We start from the raw sequence: 23,327 nt of genomic DNA on the forward strand, positions 1-23,327 counted from the left end.
AGCAGATGAAAAATGTCAGTGTCCACTGCTATCATCAGAAGTCTTTATCCCCTTAGGACGCAACCAGTTGTTAACAAAAGGGTATTGCTCTCGTGAGAAGATGGGACAGAGTGCTATGAGAAAGTAAGAAGGCTGAAAATCACCAAGGATTAAAAAAAAAGGAAGACCGATTTTTATTTTTGTAATTATTTGAATGTTATATGTAGATTTTAAGAATCTAAAATATTAAAGAAATAAACAAATAAGCCAGACTTAAAAAACAAAGTGCTGATGATTTATGTCAACAGATCCTGCGACAGACTAACACCATAGTTTTTTGTGACTGCTTATCTATTATTCCGTTTATTCTTATTAAAAACTGATGCTTTGTGTGTTTGTGTTCTGTATGAGCCCAGGAAAAAACTATGGAGATGGGTTTGAAAGAATGTGAAATGCTAAAATATTCTTTTTTAACTGTTTTATTAAAATATTTAATATGTGAAAAATAAAACCATATGTCAGGAGGTGTAAGCTGTGATTAGTTTGCCAAAACTAATTCTTGATTTTTTAGCTAAAGACTGAGTATTCTGTTTCCTACATTGCCCTATGGTTCTGTTTCTTTGTTATACTGTGGCTTGCACAGTCAGCACAAATAGGATTTCACATCCATGATCAAATCTTCACAACAGCACCTTCTTGACCCACTAAAAACCAAAATCTTCTCTTGGACATATTGTTCATCTCAGCTTGAATTTCTAATTGTTCGAATTATTTCAGAGGTAACTTCAAGCAATGTAACCATTCTAAAGAGATGGTTGGGCTCCACGGAGAAATTCCTAAATTCTAATGTTAACTTTTACTTTGAGAAGGTAATTACTGAGGTTTAACATTGCCCATTTTCTTATTAGATAGGTCTTTAAAATTTTATATGTTGTTTCCATTGTCTATTAAAGTCTGACTAATTTCCAACTAGAGAGAAATTATAACATTTTGAGGTTTAGTTCATCTACAAGGGAATTGTTCTTCAGTTTTAAGACCCACAATTTGAGATAGTGTAGGCAATCATTATAGGTGTTACAAGCTTGTATGTTACAAGCATTCGTGTTACTCTTCTTCTGCACACATAAGCATACAAGAAAAAGTAGAGGTACTTCTCAGGGCAATAATTAATCCATTTTTCATGGATCACAGTGGCAGCTTTTAAAGCAGCTTTTGCTCTTTAACTCCTGCTCTAAACTCCTACATACTGCTGCTACTTCTCCAATCAGCTAATACAGTGAGAATCTGTATAAAAAAAAACTTTCATGATATTTTCTCAAAAAGTGACTCCTGATACAATTTCCGATAGAGGACAGGATGACTGAGGACTGTATAATATTAACACAGTGAGCATCTTAACAGTAACTTTGCAAGCCTTTTCATTGCTTTTCTCTTGTATTCTGACAGCTCTCAGCAGTAGTATCTAGAAAGTTTTGAAAATACAAGCAAAAAAATTACAAGTAAAGGCACCAAAAAAATAGTTATTAGTATCATTTTAGATAATACAAGGTCAGTTAAAGCAACTTCCCTTAAAGAGAGACTGAGCACAAAAGTGCAATAATGAAATCATGACACCGAGTCCATGACAAGGACTGAACTTATTCTATGTTGTTGACATTTTTACTTTTATTTACATCAGTAAATCCACTAGTTTTGTCCTTAATAAATTCTTTCTAGTGAACTACTTAGATACCAACTGCATGTTGATTATAACTAAATAAATTGCAAAGTTGTGGTCTTGTTTTACTGAAAATTTTATTCTAATTAGATTTCTCTATCCATCACCTCTGTGTCTCAGTTTATTCTCTTTGTTCTGAACCTGACATGAGATCCACAAGATAGAAAATGGGTAATTTAAGTAAAAGATGATTTTTTACATTATTTATATTTTGCTGGACCCACCTCTGATTCATATCTGAATACATTCTAATACAACCATATGCTAATAAGCCCCTCATCCTTCTTACTGCAACTGAATTTGGAACTTCTCTGAAGAAACATCTCCTGCAGATTGTCTTATGCCCTGATCTGATCCTCATTCCTATTCAATCACTCAGCAATTCTTCAGCATTAAAGAATGAAGAAGGAAAACAAAATCAACATTCTTCAGGAAAACTCCCTTCTTTTACATAAAACAAGAGTGAAGGAAAAAAATATTTGATTTATCCTTTTAAGGGATTGTTTCAAATGGTGTCTAAAGCCCACCTTTGAACTTTGAAAGAAAGTTTGAAATAGGAACTTTGACAGAACTTTTGAAGGGCAATAAAAATCTTATTGTTAGGAATAAAGTTCAAAATCTTTCTCTAAAAGCTGTCAGCAAGTCAATGGATTAAACACCACTCCTGCCAGAAAGAAAATAGGCAATGAGAATTATCATTGAGTTTGTCATTGACTTAATTCATCAACTTTGTTGGCATAGGCTGGGGAGATAGCTGAGAAAGAGGTGAAAATAATAAAAAAACACTTGTTAGCATTTTATCAATGATCTGAATTCAATATTCTTCTCACAAATATACAAACTTTACTATATAAAAATATGCATATTGCTTATACATAGCTATGTACTGAACCATCAGTCGAGGTCAAATTCTGACAAGTGTGTCTAAAGCAGGGGTTGGTGAGACTTTCCTCTCACATAACTTAATGTTGAGTGCATAGTCTTAGCTACACACCTGGAATCTCTCTCTGGACAGTAAAGACAGAGAGGCAGCTCTGGAAGTTGAGTCACTCAACCTACCTTAAACCTCTCTTCATGTGGAACTAAGTGCTAAGTATTTATCTCTCTCCTCTGTTGAGGTGATCTTAATGATTAGCTGACTATAGTTATCCAATTTTTTTTTGGTTACCTTTACATAAGATGAATCCTATTGTCAGTCTAAGTGCGTGAATTGTACATTCACTGCATATATCTGAGGGAGATATACTTTTATCTTCCACAAATACCTCTATCTCTCCATTAATGTTGAAAGATCTGCCATGGTTTACTGAAAGTTAACTTTCAGTTCAAGTAGGTAATTATTACCACTGAGAACAAACCATGAAAAAAGCTCAACAAAAAATCTGATTTTGCATTTTTACTGACATTGCCCCTTTGACTAACTTTACTATTGTATTCACATTAAAAATAATTTTAATTGAAGATAGAAGTCCTAGAGTTTAACAGTCCATACAATTCCATGTCTTGCTAGTATTTTTTAAATAAATAATATTTCCTAAAATATTTTTTATCAGATTTTCTTTGCCTGCTTTTTTTTTTTTTTTTTTTTTTTTTCAGTGTTACCTGGGGTTTTGTTTGCATGATTGATTGGTTTTACTAATTAGAATTAGGGTGGAATCAAGCCAGTTTTGAAAGACAAAGGTAACTCTGAATGTGGAGGGTTGTATGGCATCTCTTTTCATGCCTAGACAGTACCTGCTGTCTAGAAATGGCTTAGAGATGCTGGTAAATCGCTTTCACAATAGCTGTGTTGTTATTATTTGAAAACTGAGTAAAATCTTTTGTCTGTGGGGGCTTTACTCAAATTAATTGAGTTCAGGATTACAAGTACTTGATTCATGTCAAAATATATTATGCTTTGATTCAAATGGAGCCTAACTCTCCATAAAAGACTTTGATCTTGACATGAGACAAATTATTTTTTTCACTGTAAAATAAATTCCACTCTAAAGCACTATGAAATCTAAAATAAGCAAAACAAACAAACAAACAAACAAACAAAAATTCCAATTTATTTTCCTTTTACTATGACTAAGCAATAATAGTTAAGGATGTGTTTTGTCTGTATGGACAAACCTTCTTTCTGATCATAACCTTCTGATCATCACAGCATGCTTAACCATTGGCTAGTCCCCATGCACAAAACTTGGTAATGAGAAGTGTTTTTTGCATAAATGACATTATCAGTAAATCAATATCTAAGTACTTACATATAAACAATAAAATGTTTTGTCCATGGGACAAAAGAAAACATACAGTTTTTTATTTCTAAAGAAAGAGCTTTGGCTCTTCAGGAGTGAGCCCTGAGAAAATATTCTGTGCGCAATGGTTATTGCATCAGACTATACTTCAGGTTGAAACAATTCCCAAGCTAATAATATAAAAATATTTCCTCTTTTATAATTAGTTATCATACCAGTAAAAAACCCTGTTTACTTATATCTTCCAGATTAGCTATTGCATCATATTTTCTTTCCTAAACACAGATTTCAGCTGTTCTTTCTCAAGGTATATTAGAAAGAAGAATTTATTAGAAAAACATATATATATATCTCTAAAGATATAATTCTAAATTCACATATAAGCAACTGCATTTCAGAAGTATTTTCTATACAAACGGTCACCACACCTTCAAGAGTTACTTGGTAAGGAATAGCTGAGTGATTTTTTTTCTTTTTTTAATGTTCATGCTAATTTTAGTTTAACAAGAGCATAACATAATAAGTGTGATGATGGCACATTTTTCTGTGTGACAAATTTATTCTGTTTGCATCCATCACCTGCTGACTCTCCCATCTCATTTATAGTGCTATTATTGGCAATAGGATTTTATGTGTCCTGATGCCAGTGTCATTTTTAAATCAGATTTGCTCTTTATGAACCACTCTGTACTTGTAGTTAAGATTTTACTACCCCATTTCCAAAATTCAGAAAAAATATTATCTTGGGTCTGCTAGTGAAGAACTGAAGTTTGCAGATACAGGTAACAATCTAAACCTAAACCTATATTTCTGTGGTGCCTCCTGTGCAGGTTTTTCTTGAAGGACAATCAGTGGTCAATGAGACTCTGAAAAGAGGCATTCCCTTATATTGAGAGAGCTGAAAAATGCATTACTAAAACTTATAAAAATACTTTAAAATATATTTTAAGTATAATTTTTGCCTTCTAACCACTAAAGAAAATTTTAAATTTTGTGTTATGTGTGAAATATGAATTTATTAATAAATTATTTGTGATTTGTTTTGAATAAAAAAGAAAAATAAATCATATATTTGAAAATTTTATGCTCTCTCAGGAAGACATAAAAAGGTAAAAACTTTATTGTTTAAAATTTTTTATTACATTTCAGCATTGCACTACTTATATAAAATGATGGAAATCAAAATATTCTGAGATGAGAGTCACTGGATTAAAATTAGTGTACAGTATAAATCTGCAATGCAAACCCCATGTTGGATGTATCAGAAAAATACTTGCAATGTGGTCTAAGTAATCCACAGATTTATTTCTTTATATGGGATCTAGAAAGCAATAGCTTCTCTTCAAAACAACATATAAGACATTAATTTTTTTTTTTCTTTTAAAATCAGCTTTAACGTCAATAATTGACCAAAAGCTATTAGTTGATAGGGTGTGTAATTTAGGGTGCAAGCATCCATAGAAATTTTCATACCACAGTTTTGGTTTGCTTTACTGCTTTTCTTCAGTATGTTGTTTTCTTGATGATCACTTTGCTTCCTATCCCCTCAGAACTAGGAAGTGAACGAACAATCACAAGAATATCTCAGTCTCTATAGATAATTTAAAACAAAATATCAAATTAATTTTATAGTAAAATACTCGTGCTTAGGTTCTGAATTATAAAAAATACCCTACCAAAGTGCTTTTGTAGTTGTTTAACCTGTGTAATATGAAAGAACTTCAAAACATTTTGAATTAAATTTTCCAAGTCATGAATATTGTAAAATAAAAGGATTTTGTGTATTTTTCCTTCTCTTTTCGACATGAATTGACTAGATCGATATCTAGTTTGAAGATTGTTTTATAGAGCACATATGTACTTAACTGCAAGTGTTACGACTTCTCGAGAGAAAACATAAATCTCAAAATGGAGCAACAGAGCCAAACAGTTTCTGAAGAAATATAAACCAATCTCTACTCTGCCCTTAATATCCCAGCTGAGAGCCATTCTTTATATACTGCTTAGCTTGCCTCTTCAATACAGCTGCATTATATTTCTGTTTAGTTAGTGCACAATATTTTATTTTCTTAATATGGAAACTAACGAACAGTAGAGGATGACAAACCTGGACACATGCCTAAGAGAGTCTCAGGAGAAAGAAAAGAAGTAGCATATCAATAAAAACCTCAGTTAAACATCATAACCCTGTCCCCAGAAAAACAAGTCCAAATGCAGAATGCATACACAGACTGATTCAAGCACTGTGTCTGTTTTATAAGCAGATGGAAGCGGTCATTCAGCCTTAAATCCTTGTATGTTTCTCTATTTGGTTTTTAAAAATATCACCAAGGTATTCTTTATAGGACTCTTGCTTGAATAACAGAAAAGTTAGTTTCCTTTTTTGAAGGGGCTTCTACACATTTCCACCAATGCAACCCATGACTGAAAGTGCATACCTATACCCATGATTAGTCTGTCTGGAGGCACAACTTACTAAGGCTATACAGAAGTTAATTAATCATTGAAACTGTAGACAAATCTTGAGTTTCCTCAGTGGCAAATGTGGGTTTTAATTAGTATTTTATTATGTTGCTTGTAAAGGAAAGAGAATGAAAGTACTAAATAATGCAAATTTAATATACCATAGAGCATATATGGCATTGCTACAGTTCAGTGAAGACTATTAACAGTTCATGAATTTTTAAATATTTTTTCTGTGTCTGCTGAACTGTCAGTTAGAAAGTATGATGGATTAGCTCCATAAATTCAATGGATCTTGGTAGAAATTCAAACTCCTTCCCTGAATTTTGAAACCTACATAAGACAATAATCAGTCTGAAGAGTTCATATCATATTCATATGCAGCATCTCAAAGGTACTTCTGAATTTGTGTTATTTCTTTCACAATTGATAGCTCCAAAAGAGGGATGTCACAATTCCCAAAGAAAAATATACATAAATTAACTTATGTTTTCCCCAAAAAGACATAGAAGTTCTTGTAACAAATGGTACTAATAAGCTCTGCAACTCTTGCATCTCTTACAAGCTTTACTAGGTAAAGCCTAGACCTCTTTGATGGAATTTAAAATCAGGATCAAGGCAGAAAGTTACGACATCTTCTAAACAGCCATCCTGTGATTTCCATGGGAGCAGGGGCAGAAAATATTTAATGTCATCCTAATTTGGATGTCGCTGAAATACAAAAAGATGCAGTAGTGGTGGAGTGGCAGTAGGCAGTTATAAATAATCCATATGATAAAAAAATAATTTATTGGAAACAAACTTTTGTATGCTGCAACTGAAATGTTACAGCTAACAGATGGCTATGACAAAGATTTAAGCTGATGCCTTTTAGATGAGCTATAGACCAGAAATGCCAAGATATGAAATGTGATAATCTCCCCCTGAAGTAACAAATTTATTTACCAGTCTTTCCAAGTTGTTCATATCAGGCAAGGATGTCAACCTGGCAGTATTTCTTAGATAATAAGAAATATTCCATTAATAGATTGAAAAAAACAATTCATTGGCAAAGAGGAGCACAGTATAGGTAGACCTTCCAGTGAGACAGCAAATGTTTGAAGGTGAAAGCGAGCAAACTCTAATTTAATTTTGGATTATTTTTGTGTAATTATTAAACTTTCAGTTAGTGTCATATAAATAATTGTAATCTAGCTAAATACCTTTGGACACATCCTAGACAAATAATCATAGTGATTTAGCAATTTAACAATAAATGTCATCTGTACTGTCACAAAAATCAGAGAATACCATTTAAAAATTTGTAGGCTGCACTTCAGCAGGACGGACTGTTTCTTTCTATAATTTCTCATTCCTCGTCCATTAATATACTCTAATATCTAGGTTAAACTTTGTGGAAAGATTCTTTTCTCTTTTAAGGTACATAAAATTTTGAACTATAAAAAAGAATCTAAAATGGCTACAATTTCAAGACATTTTAAATATTCTATTTATTTTAAGTAACTAATAAAATATATACAACTGCTCCTCTTCTCCTGAGCATTAGTCATTAAATACATTTTAAGCCCATTATCATTTTACATTGTTCTATTTCTGTTTAGATTTTCCTTTTAATGCCTAGATATATTATGATATACATTCAGTATTTCAGGAACAAGCCCACTTTGATTGGATGCTCAGCTGTGACAGTACTTGGACACTGAGGCTACACATTAATGCTTAGAAATTTAACATAGGAAAGTGTCATTAAAAATGTTCAAAACAGTATTTATGGAGACTTTGAGAAAGGTGATACATTATTTCCTTCACTTTTACATGTATTCCTACTGTTTGGGGGCTTTTTCTCCTAATAATCTGGTTAACCAGTCTATTGCAAAAGACAATTAGTGTGCCATCATTTTCAGGTTAGGATTTTTCCATTTGAGTTCATTTAAGTCTTTTGAGAATTCTGTGTGACATAGATATTTTAAGATCTGTATTGATGTGAGAGTGAAAAATCACGTAGATAAAATTCTGTAGAAAATATTCCTATTATGCCAGTGTTGAATTGCATACAGAACTTTATCGTGTCTGTACTCTACAGGTCATAGATACAAATTAATATTCTGAAGCTAAAAGAAATGTTTGGAGTACAAACATCCTATATGGAGCTAATGGAATATGTGACACACACACACCAAGAATTAAATTGATAGCTGGAATTTGTTTGGTTTCATTTGTTTGAAAACTCATTTTCAGTATGTGGTACTTAGCAATCTGCCTGATTCCATTGAATCTATTCATTACACATGGTTTATTTTCTAATGGTGTCTATTCAATCAGAATCTGTATCTCTGAAATGCTTTCCATTCCTCAAGACAGATGAGATTTAGTGCCTGTAAAACATATTTCTTTACTCAGTCAAAGCTGTCTCCGTTTCATTGGATAAAATTTTGTAAAGGTTTCTTTCCTACCTCTCCTTCCATCACAGCCTCTTTCTTTAAGCGGTGAAAGTCCATCAACCTAATTATTTTCTACAACATATCTCTGCTTTCCATTACTGTATGTGTTCTTAATGATTTTCTTTTTACAGTGTAGTATGTTCAAGATCATTCTGCTGCTTGTTAGGTGAGAAATGCATTTGTGTAATAACTGGTAAGGTCAACTTAAGGAGGAAGAAAGCAGAATAACATTTATATTAAGTTTGACTAGTATCAGAACTAATTACATTACTCATTGCAGTTCAACTCTATGTCCATTTTGGTATTACAAGTTATACAACACAGAAACATCTTTCTAAGGTACATCTAAATACATACAAATATTATGCTTGTTAGTAGAGGATCTTAACGGTTTTATTTTTATCTGTTACTATCCAATTTTTATCCTTATTTCTAAGGGAATTAATTTTTTTTCTTAGCTAAAAAAATGGAAAAAATAGAAAAAAATAGATGTAAATTTTGTTCAAGATCCAGTTGTGGTGTTCAATGCCAAATTAATCAAGAGCAATGTCTACAAGAGAGTATATGCATGTACACTTTTTTACATACACTTCCACTGTTGTATCTAACTGAAAGCTGCAGAACAGCTTGTAAGGAAGATAATGAACTTGCCACTTTTTATGTTGACCACTGAATTGCATTTATGTTGGAAGGTCTCTCTGGAGACCATCTAGTTTGACCTTAAGCTCAAAGCAGTGCTGATTTGAAAGTAAGATCAGGTTGTTTATGGTCATACCCCATTTGAGTTTTGAAAATATCTAAGATGAAATTTCTCCAGCCTCTTTAGACAACCTGTGTTACCATCACTCTGAAGTGCTTTTTCCTTCAATCGGGATTTCCGTTGTTGCAGCCTTTTACCATTATCCATTACCCTTTTGCTGTAGTGGTGCAAGAGTTGTTTTATTGAGTTATTAAGTTATTTTTATAAGATTTATAAGTTATTTTTGTAATCGTTCAGTCCACTGTACCCCCCTGTGTTCTGTAATAGTTTCCCCCTTATGAGTTAGTTATATAACCAGACGTTTTATGTCAATCATTCCTTCCCTGCACCTGTCCCTGTCAATCCCCCCTCTCTCCTCTTGGTTGCTCTGTCTGTCACTTCAAGACCCTTCCCTGGATTCTGGAAAGATCCAGGAGAGACGTTGAGTGATAGGCTGGTGCCCAGAGAATCCCCTCCTCCCCTCTTGTGATTTGTTAATGGTTCAGAAGTTGACACCCCTGTTACCACCCCCGTGTTCCCTGGTTGGCTGACCCGTTGTCACCACCCCTGGATCCTCCCCCATTTATAAGTGGCCATCAGGCTTTGATCTCTGCTCTCTCTGGGCAGCAGTAGTCTGAGGCGGAGCTCCCTGCTGGACTCACCTTAATAAACTACCTTCTGTCCTGCCTAAAGAGAGTCGACCCCTTTTCCGTTGCCACATTTCCGTAATGCCATCAGGTCCACTCGCCTTTGTGGGGAACCAAGAACCCACCGGGAGGAGGTTACTTGCCCTTCCTGTAACCCTGACCGATCCACGCTGCCGCAGTGCAGAACTGAGCTAGCCTGTGGTCAACGCCTGCTAGGCGTGAGGGACACTGCGACATTTTGCCATGCACTCAAGTGTCTGGTTCTAGCTTTTTGGACCACTGTAATTAATTTGTCCTCATTTAATTATCCTTGCAGGATAAATAAAATCAGCTGCTTCCGTTTCTTCGCACATTGCGTGTGATCCAGACTCCTGACAAATGAACAGCACTCCAATGGACTGCAGTTTGTTTACGTGTGTTCTACTGGGAGCCACAAAACTGGACAGTGCTTCAGATTTGACCTCATGAATGCTGAGTAGAAGGAAATAAGCACTTCACTTCAGCTGTTTTTTATGCTCTTGTTAACACAGCCTAGTAGGCAATTATCTTAAGCACGCATGGCTGACTTTTTCAGTTTCTAGTCTACCAGGACTTATAGGACCTTTTCTGAAGAGCTGTTTTGCAGCCAGTCTGCAGCCTGCATTAGTGCAGGGTGTTGTTCTGTCTCCATCCATTCCTCCATCTTACCAAGGTTCTACACGACAACTTTGATGTTCCACATGTTAACGATTCACCTCTACTAGTTGGGCTAAGTAGGCATTCTGACCCATGCACCAAATACTCAAAACAGAAGTAAAAATATTTTTTTTCTAGGTTTTACAGAATAGAATCTGCATCTATTATTGCTAGATTAGCTTTTTGTACATTTCCAACACTTCAAGTGTACATCCTGTAATCACTGTTGAAGTCCTAGACAGGTATATACTTATCAACTCTTTGGTTTGAGAAGACTTCCTAAATCCTAAAAGATGATCCTGCCAATAAAACAAGTGTACTTTCTTTTTCTAAGCAGAAGTGCTCCTTGCAACACTGTCGGAGATAATCCCAGTGAGGGAACATCTGTCATACTGAGCATGTAACATCCAAGTGACCACGATACCTTCATGTATTAGTTTTTGGCTCTGCAGCTTAAGTGCTGCAGCTTAATTCTCCTAGCAACAAAAAAAGTAACCAGCAAACATTACCTTAGAATTTTGTATCATATTCTATCTTGCCTATGCATTTGTATCTACTATTTTCTCAACATAATATTGCCATGTGTAGCTGATCTTGGGAGTGTGGTGGCCCTATCTATTCTTGATTAGTACTATCTCTTATGGAGAAATAGCTTATGAACCATAAATCAATGTTTTTCCTAGTTTAAAAAAATATTTTCAATAAAGTTAACAAACATGCTAAATTATTTGACAAACATAGGTCTACCCTCAACATTCTGAAATTTAAAAATAGCTGACTTAGAACTTATGAATCAGAATCAAGGGGCAGACGACATTATCATGGAAGTCTTTTACTGATGATCTGACCAGGAAGACCGCATGGATGAGGCCATCTATAAACAGATCAGAGCAGCCTCATATTCACAAGCCCTGGTACTCATAAGGGACTTCAAGCACACTGGTATCTGTTGAAGGGACAACAAAGCAGGGCATAAGCACTTCAAGAAGTTCCTGGAATGCTGTGGTGAAAACTTATTTCTCTGAGCAATAGAGAAGCCAACAGGAGAGGTGGTATGCCAGACCTGGCTCTCACCAGCACAGAGAGACTGGTGGGTAATGCAGAGCTTAAGAATGGCTTTGGCTATGGTCACTATGAAATGGTGGTGTTCAAGATCCTTATGACAGTGAGGAGGGCACACGGCAAGCTCACGGTGGATTTCAGGAGAGCAGAATTTGGGCTCTTCTCTTTGGTAGTGTACCATGGGATAGAGTCCTGGAGGGAACACGGGCCCAAGAAAACTGATTAATTCTTCAAAGATCACCTCCTAGGAACTCATGTGTGATGCATCACATCGAAGAGGTCAGGCAAAAATGCTAAGATGTTTGCATGGGTGAACACACAGCTCCTGGAGAAGTGTAGCACAAAAAGGAAGCCTACAGAGATTGGAAGCAGATACAAGCAGCCTGGAGGAATACAGAGATATTTTCCAAGTAGACAGGAAAGCTAAAACCCTGGTGGAATCAAACCTGGCCATGGACATCAAGGGGAAGGAGAAAAGCTTCTGTAGGTTTCAGGGGAAAAAGGAAGACTATCAGAAATGCAGGCCTTCTCTGGAAGGAAATGAGTTGTGGTTATCCAGGGTATTGGGAAGGCTCAGGTACCGAATTACCTTTTTTTGCTTCGCTCTTCACTGGCAATTGTTCCAGCTACACCTCCCAAGTCACAGAAGGCAAAGGCAGGGACTGGGAGAAAGAAGAATCATTCACAGTAAGAGAAAATCTGATTTGAGGCCATGAGCCTGAAAGTATACAAGCTCATGGGACCTGACAAACTCCATCTGTGGGTTTTGAGGGAGCTGATGGAAGAACCAACTAACTTCTGAAACATGCAGCTTTTACAACTGTCATTCACTGTCTGAAATTCATAACAATTTTTAAAATTAGTGATTACTATTACATCTGTATTTTCAAAGTACTTTTAGCATATTTTTATGAGAAAAGAAAACAATATTTTGAAGATAATAAAATATGCTATCATTATTTTTTCAAATGGTCTATGTGTTAAAGTGTTTTATCATTTAAGTTCTAGATTGCTAGTATACTAAATAAATGTGTGAATGATCCTATTTATGCAAATCATGGGAAGAGTCTTCAGTACATGAAAGTATTAAGTTAGTATTGTCCTAACCTAAGAGCAATATATTAAAATCTTCCTTTTATACCCTTTATTTTTCTTAGTGGGGTTTGAAAGTTCAGCACAACCCATCAAAACAAAGGGGAAAGTAATTTTTAAGTTAAGATGTTAAAAAACTTCTATACTACAAACATATTAGGAAATATCTAAGTACTACTATTTTGGGGCAAAACCACTGCATCTGATGGAAAAGGGAGAAAGAAAGTCAAACCAGGCAGACATAAACAGCTGGGCTTAATTTAACACCGTATGTGAGCTGAGAAATACATGTCATGAAAAGAAAATGCCTGAGGAGGTCTCTTTGAATAGAAGTAACTTTGCTTCCCAGTAGTGACTCATGCACTAGAGTTTCATAAGGTTTTCACTTCATTATCTTCACAGTGAAGGATTTAAAAAAAAAAAAAGATTGTTGATCTTAATATACTAGGTACCTAGTATAGTAGATTTTCTAATTTATGAAGACTTAAAGTCAGAATTCTTCACTGCATGACTCTTCTCCCACCACAAAATGAAATCGTCATCCTTCTTTTGTGTAGGTAAGGTGAAATCAAAATATATATTTTTTCAAAATAAAACTGAATTGTCATACTCTATTGGAAGTTTTCTATGCTTACTATTCTTTGCAACTCCCACATGAAGATGAGCAGAAATGGTCAGAAAGGCACCTTACAAGAATATCTTTGCTACTTACAGACGTGCGTAGTATTAGCTGCTTCTTATGCCTCTCTTCCTGAAAATTCTTTTGAGTAAGATAGAGGTATGTGGCTAAGATACTTACGTTGTGATAATTTCTGATTTTGCTTATACTTTAATTCTTCTAATGTCCAAGGTCCTGACTTGTAAATATTTTTTGGTTTAAAGTTTTGCTATTATTAAGAGAGTCCATCAGAATAAAACATGCAAATTACCAATGTCTCCTCTTTTTTCATCCCTTCTTGTCAAGCCTGATGCCTCCACAAAATTACTAGAAAACAACTTACTTCCAGAAAATAATCTTTGCAGCTTCACCTCTACAATGTTATTCGATGCAGAATTTCCTGATGGCTATTCTGTTTTTAATATATTATTTTTTTGATCTTCCCCAAAGTGAAAAACTCTGGTTCAAGCCATATATGATCTCAATGAAGAAGCACTTTTTCTTGAAGATATCTTTAATATATTTATATGTTGTGTATATATATTTATGTGATTAAAATATATTATTTGTATATTTTATGTAGTAATATTTTATTTTAATATTTGTCAGTAGTCTGGTATTTAAATTCTAGTCACTAGATTACTATTATTTGTTTTACAGAAGAAGGATAACCATATGATTAAATAAATACATATCCTATTCCAGTGTGACCTACAGTAAAGGTCTTTGCTTGGCAATGCTGAACTAAAGAAAGGAACATACAACTAGAATGTTCAAAGATATGCTGCAGAGTAAAAAATTAATTATCTATCTTAAAAGAAAAATATTTTCAACATAAAAAACTTGGAGAAATCAATGAAAAGATCCCTATAAAATGATGTTTTCATTAAGCCTTATGAATATCATGTAACTTTCTATAGTGTTATTTTAAAATGGAAATGTGGACTACTTTCAGGGATTAGACATTTGCATTCAACGTGTCAACAAACAGACTGATAGAAATCTGATAAGAAAAATAATATAAATCTGATTTTTATAAAGCTAAAATTTTGAGAAATAAATAAACACTATTATAGTCATTTACTGTCCTTTTATACACTTTAAACACTTCAATAGTGTTTTGTCCTTTTTTTATTCATTCCTTCATTGCCAAAATAATCCTTATCATGTCCTGACATACATATTTCTCTTTCCAAACACTACTATTTGTAAAACATCATATTCATTTCCTCACATATATAGCCAAATTTTATTTCTTTTTGGTCTCTCACATATTCAACACCAATTTTGCAGAAAATTCTACACAAAACTAAAATAACCCCACCAAACTTTATCATTTTACATGCTAAATTTAAATGCATTCTTTCCTATTATATTTTGTAGAGGATGGCAAATCATCAGTAAAGAAGTAAAGCTTGTAGAGAAAAAAGCCAGGATGTTTCAGATTTTAGTGTTCTAGAGCTACCACTAATTGCATACAAGTAAAAGTATCCAGCAATCAGTACTAGAGAAAATATATTTGAGCAATGGATAATGATATTTATCTACTCATATTCTACTACATTTGTAGAAAACTAATTTATGTTACCTGTTTGCTTCAATTTGCTGCAAACCTCAAAATATTAGACAATAAATTTTAACCAATGAACACGCCTGATTAATCTTCTGCATCATGTAGAATGTGTATGCAGAGAAATGAAATGTAACAGAGGTTGTTTAAAGACCAATATAAGAGAGGTATTTTGATTTTTTAATTTTCTTTTTGTGTTGGTTTAATTTTTGCAAAAAATGAAGTCACAGTAGGAAAAATCATAACTTTGTTAAATATATATATATATATATATATATATATATATATATATATAATTTTTTAAAATCAGACTGCATTACAACATATAGGCTGGTTACCCAGTAATTGTGGCGGTGCGAGAATTGTTTTATTAGGTTTTTATGAGAAGTTTTATGTTATGGTGCAGTTCACTGTATCCCCAGTTTTGTAACAGTCCATCCCCTTTTGTGTTTTCTGTATAATAAGGTGTCTTGTGTTAGTCCATCCAACCCTCACCTAACCTGGACCATCCCCTCTGCCCCGCCCCTCACTCTGGGGCAGCCCGCCTATCACTTTGGGACCCCTCCCAAGATTGCGAAATCATAGGGAGTGGGCTTCAGGTGATAGGTCCCCCGGGGCGGAATTCCTTTGCCCTTGGTGTCAATGGTCAGAGGCTTGAAGTTGGGCACAACTTGTTACCCCCTGAATCCCCTGATGTGTTGTCTTGTTGTAACCCCCCCTGAACCCTTCCCCCAGTTATAAGGTGGAGGAGGGAGATTCAAACTCTCTCTCTCTCTCTGGCCTCTCTGGCCTGCGGTTTGGACCAGCTGTGGTACTCACACAGCTTGGCCTGAATAGACAACTTTTAACCTGCTAAGCTGAGAGCCATCCTTTTCTACTGCCGCACTCTTTAGTCCAGCTGCTGCTGAGAAGCCGAGCCAGCAGGTAAAGATAACCTGTGTGCCTATGTGAACTGGGAACGTCTTGTAGCTGTGCAGATCTGAGCCAGCCAGAGGCCGGCATCCGCCCAGTGCGGAGACAGAAACAGCTACAAGTAATAGTGCAAAACAAATACTTGCGATTGAAGTGACAGTGACAGAACAGAATTCTTCTCAGATTAATGGAAATTGGCATATTAGCTTTCTTTCTTTGGCTGATTTTCAGGCATTGAAATATAGTAGATATCATCTCCATTTCCACCCAGTATCTGAAATGGTGCTACACATGAGAATATAAGTAATGAAACAGATACTGGCCAAACATCTTTAACATATAAACAAGATTAAAAAAAAAGCAAAAAGAGGTAGTGTGAATAAAGGAACTTTCAGTCTTAAATGAGACAGTACTGATTAAGTTGCTAAAGATTAGTCTTGGGATGAACCTTGGTTAATAAATTAATTAGTTACAATGAGATAATAGAGTGTAACAATGAAAGCTGATAATGACAAAATTAAATGCTATAATTAATACAGAATATCAAGAAATAACAGTATGACATGGAGAATAAAAAAATAATAAAAATGACCTGAAATTCAATTATGAATAAAATCAATACAAATTCAAAAAAGGGAAGCCATCCTCAGGATTAATAACATAACTCACCTACTGGAAACAGAAGATGAAGGGAAAATACAAGACTGTTGTCTGATCACAGTTTCACTTTGCAGATCTTGCAGGTATGCACCTGTTTGGCAAGAAAGTGCAATTCTATGATGTAGGAGCTAAGTTTCACTGTAGGATTCCAGGATAGACAGGAAAAGAGTTACACAGTATTTTCAAAGTTTTGGAGATCTTTTCTGTTATGCTTCTTTCAAATCATCTGAACAATTATTATTTAATTTCCTAGGAAAATGAAGATTTTAGGAACAGAACAGTGATAAGAAACTACAAAAAATTGTCAGACATTCTGAAAAAACTTTACAGTATGAGGATGCATTAATAAATGAGAGCATATTGATTGCTTAGCTAAATAAATAAATATTTCCTCTAAATAACTAAATAACTAATTCCTCTAAATAACTAAATAACTAATTCCTCTAATTTAAGCACTTTGTGAAAATGATATTATGTGATAGTGGTATAAAAGAATGAAAGAGCCAAACCAAATAACCTGGAATATATTCCAGTTCTGTAGTCCTGTGCCCATAAATTTCATTAAGCTCTTTGAACACCATTTTTACAGTCTTCAACTCTTAATAAAAATTAAAAAAAAAAAAAAAAAAACCAACCAAAAAACCCACAAAAAAACAAAAACAAAAAACAAAAACAAAAACAAAAAACAACCCACAACCAAAAACAAAAACAAAACAAACCAACCAAAAACAACAACAAAACCAATAAGCAAAACTGATTATTTAAAAACATTTTGAAAAAATCACCATCAGTGAACATATGAAATATTATTTTAGCAACTTCTAACCCAGTTGACATCACATTAAATGACATCTATAAAACATAAAGTATTTTTTCTTTTCTATAATGTACACATAAATAAATATACATGTACATATTAAATACATACACACATAAATTATATATCAATACAGGTGCAACTATAGATGCTTTTAACTTATTCTGTTGTTTCGAACAGTCTGATGGAAAGCTTTTTCAAAGCAGCAAAGAATCTTGATTCATTATGCAATGGTTTCAGTGGGAAAAATTGTGCTTCTCCAAATCCTACTCATGATCTTGTTCATAAAGAAAAAAAAAATCTTTAATTAACTCCTCTTACTGTTAGATTTCTACTAAAAAAACTGTCTCTTAAGAGTAAAAATGATGTTTCACCAGTGACTTCAACTGGAGTCTACATACTTTACGCAGATACAATCTAGGTGTTTTACCATATGCTACATAGATTTTTCCCAAGGGATAGTGTCCAAGAGGCATTTCACATGCTCGATTATTGTAATGTTCCAATTTCAGCAATGTAGAGAAACAAGAATGTTCTTCTACAGAGAGCAGAAGAAATACATTCTTGTAGGAAAACATATCAAGATCTAATTTGTGCCATGCTACCTGGTGTTCTTGTAGTTGATAATCTGTAATATGATAATTTGTGTCATATCAATTTTGTTTTCAGATATTTATAAAACAGGTCAAAAGATTTACTACAGACTGAAATGTAAAAAATACCCAAAGTTTCAAGAAAAATTCCAATGAAGCAATTTAGTTATAACAAAATATCTTTTTTGTTAAAAAAGATTACTCAGAAAATTTGCATGAACATAACCCTCCTCATGAATCTGATGCATAAAACAAATGGAATATGCAATTCCCTACATGCTTGGGGTTTTTTAAGCCCATTTTTTGGTATATAAGCTTTAGTTGAATCTTTGAGAACACAGTGCAAGTACCATTAACCTTAACAAAGAAAGTCATTACAAATTGTAACTATGGAGTGGTCCACCAAAACAAAAGATGCACTATTAAAAATAAGCATAGATAATTAAAACTGCATTTTAAAGAAAACTACATGCCTAGAAGAACATGTAAAATTTATGTAATTTAAAAACTATTGGAAATAACAGTTCTGAATTAGAGATTGAGTATAGCAAACTAGAAATCTAAAGAATGCAATTTGCACAATGGAGTAGACTGAAGATTCACAGAGTTTTCATAATGTCCACAGGCACCCGAATCACCATCTTCAGAGTGGATTCTTACAAAGCATGTCAACTCTTGAAAGTGAATGCACAATCCAGGTTTCCCTTTCCCATGAAAATGTTCAACATAAGCTCTCTAAGGCTCTTTAATTCCTTCAAAGAAAAATAATCTATCATCATGATTTTTTAAAATAAAAATTGGAAAAACTTCACAGAATAGATTAAAAATTATTCACTGCTGAGTGTCCACACAATAATAAGTATCGTTGTCACTGCTTATGGGGGATTTATCCAGCTCTTTTTAATTCCCAGGAATCAGTGCTGTTGCTGCTGCATTGTATATAATTAGTACTACCACTGCAAAAATATCGTTCCAATTTCTTTTCCACACAGGTTGATTTATTGAAAGGCACCCTAGATTGTAAAAAAAAGACACACTGTGAGGGACTAAGAATCACTTAGATGGGGTCTGAGCTAAGGCTTAGCACCCAGAATAAGAATTCTTGGGTGCTCTATTAGATATTCAGATATTTAAAACAACTAGGTAGGTCTTATTGAAAAAAATATTTGCAGTAAATCTTTGCAATAAATTCTCAATAAAATTAGTATATTTGAAGTTCTGAATCACAAAGCTATCCATCAAGTCAAACGGCAAAAGTTATGAGCAGTTTTGAAGATATTAAAAGGATAAAATGGCAGTTAGACATTTGTATGGAATTAGCCTTAGCTTTTCCCATCAATAACAGAATCAAACAACACAGAAAAAATCCCTCTTTTCCATTTTTAGAAGTATTTGTCACATTGAGATGAAGATTTCATATGAAGTCTGTGAATTAAAACAGTCCAAAAGACAGGAATGGGAGGGAGAATACGGCAGTGAACTGTGCAAAATACCCTGTAATATCTGTGAACTGCAAAATGCCCCTGCAGGAAGAACACTGCACTGGGGCTCCATAGCAATAAGATGTTGTGAAAAGAGAAAGACTATAAAATGTGATGGGCAGGGCTCTCTGTAGGCACTTTTGGTTGCCAAGGAAGCTTGCACTGTTCAGGGTTCCCTTGGGAACATTTCAGTCACTCATTTAACATAAGCTGTGAATTCTGTGATGAGTAACAGTGTCAAAGCTGTGCTGTCAGGGGATTTGTTCTCTCACCTATAATATCATATACCTCCTGCCTCTGTCAGTATTCTGGCCTCCACAATCTAATAAAACAGTAAATGGAAGAAAATATTTCCATTTTAAAGAATACATTACTTTATAGTCTGTTAATGATTTCCAGTATGGATCATTGGTAAATTGAAATAATGTATGCTCCTGAATGCAAATAATGTATTCTTTTGAAAATAATTTACCTATTCATAAGTGAGTAGTTAATGCATCAAAAATAAACAGTTTACAAATATTTTTGTGTCATTTACAGCAGAACATAATAATAATAATAACTGTATAAAAAAAGATGGAATTATCTAAAATACCTTTAACAGGAATTAGATTCTGTTTAGCAATATGTGAATTCATTTTATTGAGATAAATGAAAAAAAAAAAAAAAACAACCCACAAGTCAAAACTAAAATAGGAAGTAATTAATGTAAGTTGAAACTTTTGATTTTCAAAATGATGAGTGGATGAATTAACTTGTAGGTTAAAGTTTTATTTATTTTCTCACCTTTTATCTCTAAATCAACTAATAACTTTTAACAATAACACAATATTGCAAAACACATAGAAGTACTAAAATATCTTAGAGCTACCAATCCCAAAGCATTTGAGGGAACAAAATAATATTTGCTATTAAAGTAAAGAAACATTTTCTATTTTTTTACATCAATGAATATTTCTGTAGGTAGATATAGTTATAAATCACATAAACAAAAGTTAAGTGTCTCACAACAGGGCTCCTGTGCAATTATTAAGCCTCCCAGGTGTTATGAACTACTAAAACAATAAATATAATTTTATTACAGAATTAGAAAAAAAGACCTCTAGGGATGACCCCAAAAAGCCATGTGGTTAATCCCTCTTCACTAAAGCAAGATTGCTTATATTCAGAATCAAACTTAAGAGCATCCAATCAATCTTCCCTTAAAGTCCTATTTAAGAATATTTCTCTGCAATGTCATGTAGCCTACTGCACTCTGGACCAGCATTACAATTAGACTGTTTCCTCTTACTATCAAACTGAAATATGTTTTTTCATTTAGAAAGCTTCTATCTTTTTCTGCAAAGACATCTGCTTTGTAAGGACAACTTATATTACATTAATTATTAAAAAGAAATTCTTTACTGTGTGGTTTTTAAGACACTGAAAAAATTAGCCCAGAGAAACTGGATGTCTCATCCCTGGAAGTGTTCAAGGTCAGGGTGGATGGGAAACATTATCTAATGGAAGACGTCCTGGATCTTGGCAGGGGGGTTAGATGATGATGAGATGATCTTTAAGGTCCCTTCCAGGCCAAACTCTTCTATGATCTAGGAAGGTTATTCTTATGCTCCCATTTTTATCTCAGTTTGTATTTCTTGTTCCTCATTTCTTCCAGACAGTCCCAGGCATGAGAGTGCATGTCCCATTTTCTTATTTAGAATGCATGTGATATGCCCAAAATAAATAATAATTCCTTTTTGGACAGTGCCAGTGATCAAATGCAAACAGAAATGTTATCCTCCACATGTAATGCAAAATACTTTTCAAATCTAAGTGAATCTTGGAATGTTACTGCCTTTTTTTGTCTCAGCAATACAAAAAACCTTGTCTAATTTGTGCCCCTACTGTAGTTGTACATTGTTTTAAGCAGCATTATTGCTTAGACAATTTAATTCATATTTGTACACATTTTATTTATGCTTCTTAATTATGACATTTATACTTTGTTTTTATTGATGACTTTACATCAGTTTTCCATTTTCTCCAAATCACACTGAATTCTGATCTTCCAAAGCACTCATAACACCTCCTTTCTAACACCATCTGTACACATTATTATATATCAACATCTAAATCATGAACTAAGATATTAAATAAACCAGTCATAGAAAAGTGCCTTACTTGAAATCCTTCCAACAGATAGTGAATCAATAATACTAAATACTAAATGTAGGTTTTCATCCAACTGTACACCAATTTTGTACCAATAAAACATGAACCCTTCTAGAAGTTCAGATTACTTCAACATTTTTAAAGTAGTGTGGGTTCTTTTAGTTCCTCAATTCATCAAACACTGAATACTTGAACTAAAGTATTCCTCAGTGTCTTCTTTCCATATTCTGGCCTACAGTCCTATTTCTGTGCAAGATTAGTGTTGTAATGTGTTTGGACAAAATTAAATTCATAAAGACTGAAGGAAATTATACTTAAACCTCCTTTGTTTAAATCATAATTTGTTCTCTTTCCCCTAAGTAATTAACCTATATATTTTACTTTGTTCTATAATGCATTCATAAAATGTTCCTTTTATCTTTTCTTTTCATTACAAAGAACTCATTTTGTCTCTTAGTTTTTCTAATTTCATCCCTTTTTTGTAGAGGTACATTACATAATGAAGGCTATACACTAAGAAACAATGAGCTATGAAGAACCACATAGTGTAAATGTAATTAAAACCAAACTATTTAAGCAAACTTTCCATTGGAGTAGCATGATGGAAGATGTGGTCTCGAGAACGAATAATAGATTCAAAGAGAATAGAAAGAACAAAATATATTTGTAGAAGAATCCACATTCAAGAATATCTGTTATGTACAATAGCAAGGAACATTATGAAATCTTATTGCTCCTTGCTGTGAAAAGAATCTGTGAAATTTATGAGCAAGTATCATCAAGGTCATTTTTCTTTTTCTCCTTGTAACTGATGAACATGCCCTACTGCTACATTCTTTTAAAGAACAGATGTCTGTGGCTGATGGAAAGCTTCCAAAGAGTAATAACATGTAGTGGTGGTAACTGTTAAATTTCATAGGCAGACAGTGTTGTGTTCAGCCCATGCTCCACATATGTGTGAAAATTTGTTAACACAGCACTTACCACTAACCTCTATGTTAGCAAATAATGCTAAGGTCGGATATATTTCCTTCTGCTCAGCACTTTGCTAACTCTGCTCTTTGTTCTTGGAGGGTAAACACACATGGAGCTCACATGTAATGGCATGCAACAACATGTGACAATTGTTAAAGGAAATATGACTAGTGATACTGCTATAGTGTATTAGAGAAGCCTTGAAGGGTATGCTACATTCACTAAGACTTATCTTTCCCGTCTTCTTTAACTAGACTTTAAAACAAACATGTTACATCACAGAAAGTAATTCAGAAATTCATTCATTGAAAATAAATTGTTGAACAAGAAATTCATTCTTGCATGAAAATGTGTCACTATATGTACGCCCCTTTATTAACTACTTGGCATTTATATTGTATGGTCAACGGAATATCCTTATGGTTATAGATACATTAAGCCATCCATATTAC

The sequence above is a fragment of the Hirundo rustica genome, chromosome 5, assembly GCF_015227805.2.
Source record: "Hirundo rustica isolate bHirRus1 chromosome 5, bHirRus1.pri.v3, whole genome shotgun sequence".
In the NCBI taxonomy this organism is placed as follows: Eukaryota; Metazoa; Chordata; class Aves; order Passeriformes; family Hirundinidae; genus Hirundo; species Hirundo rustica.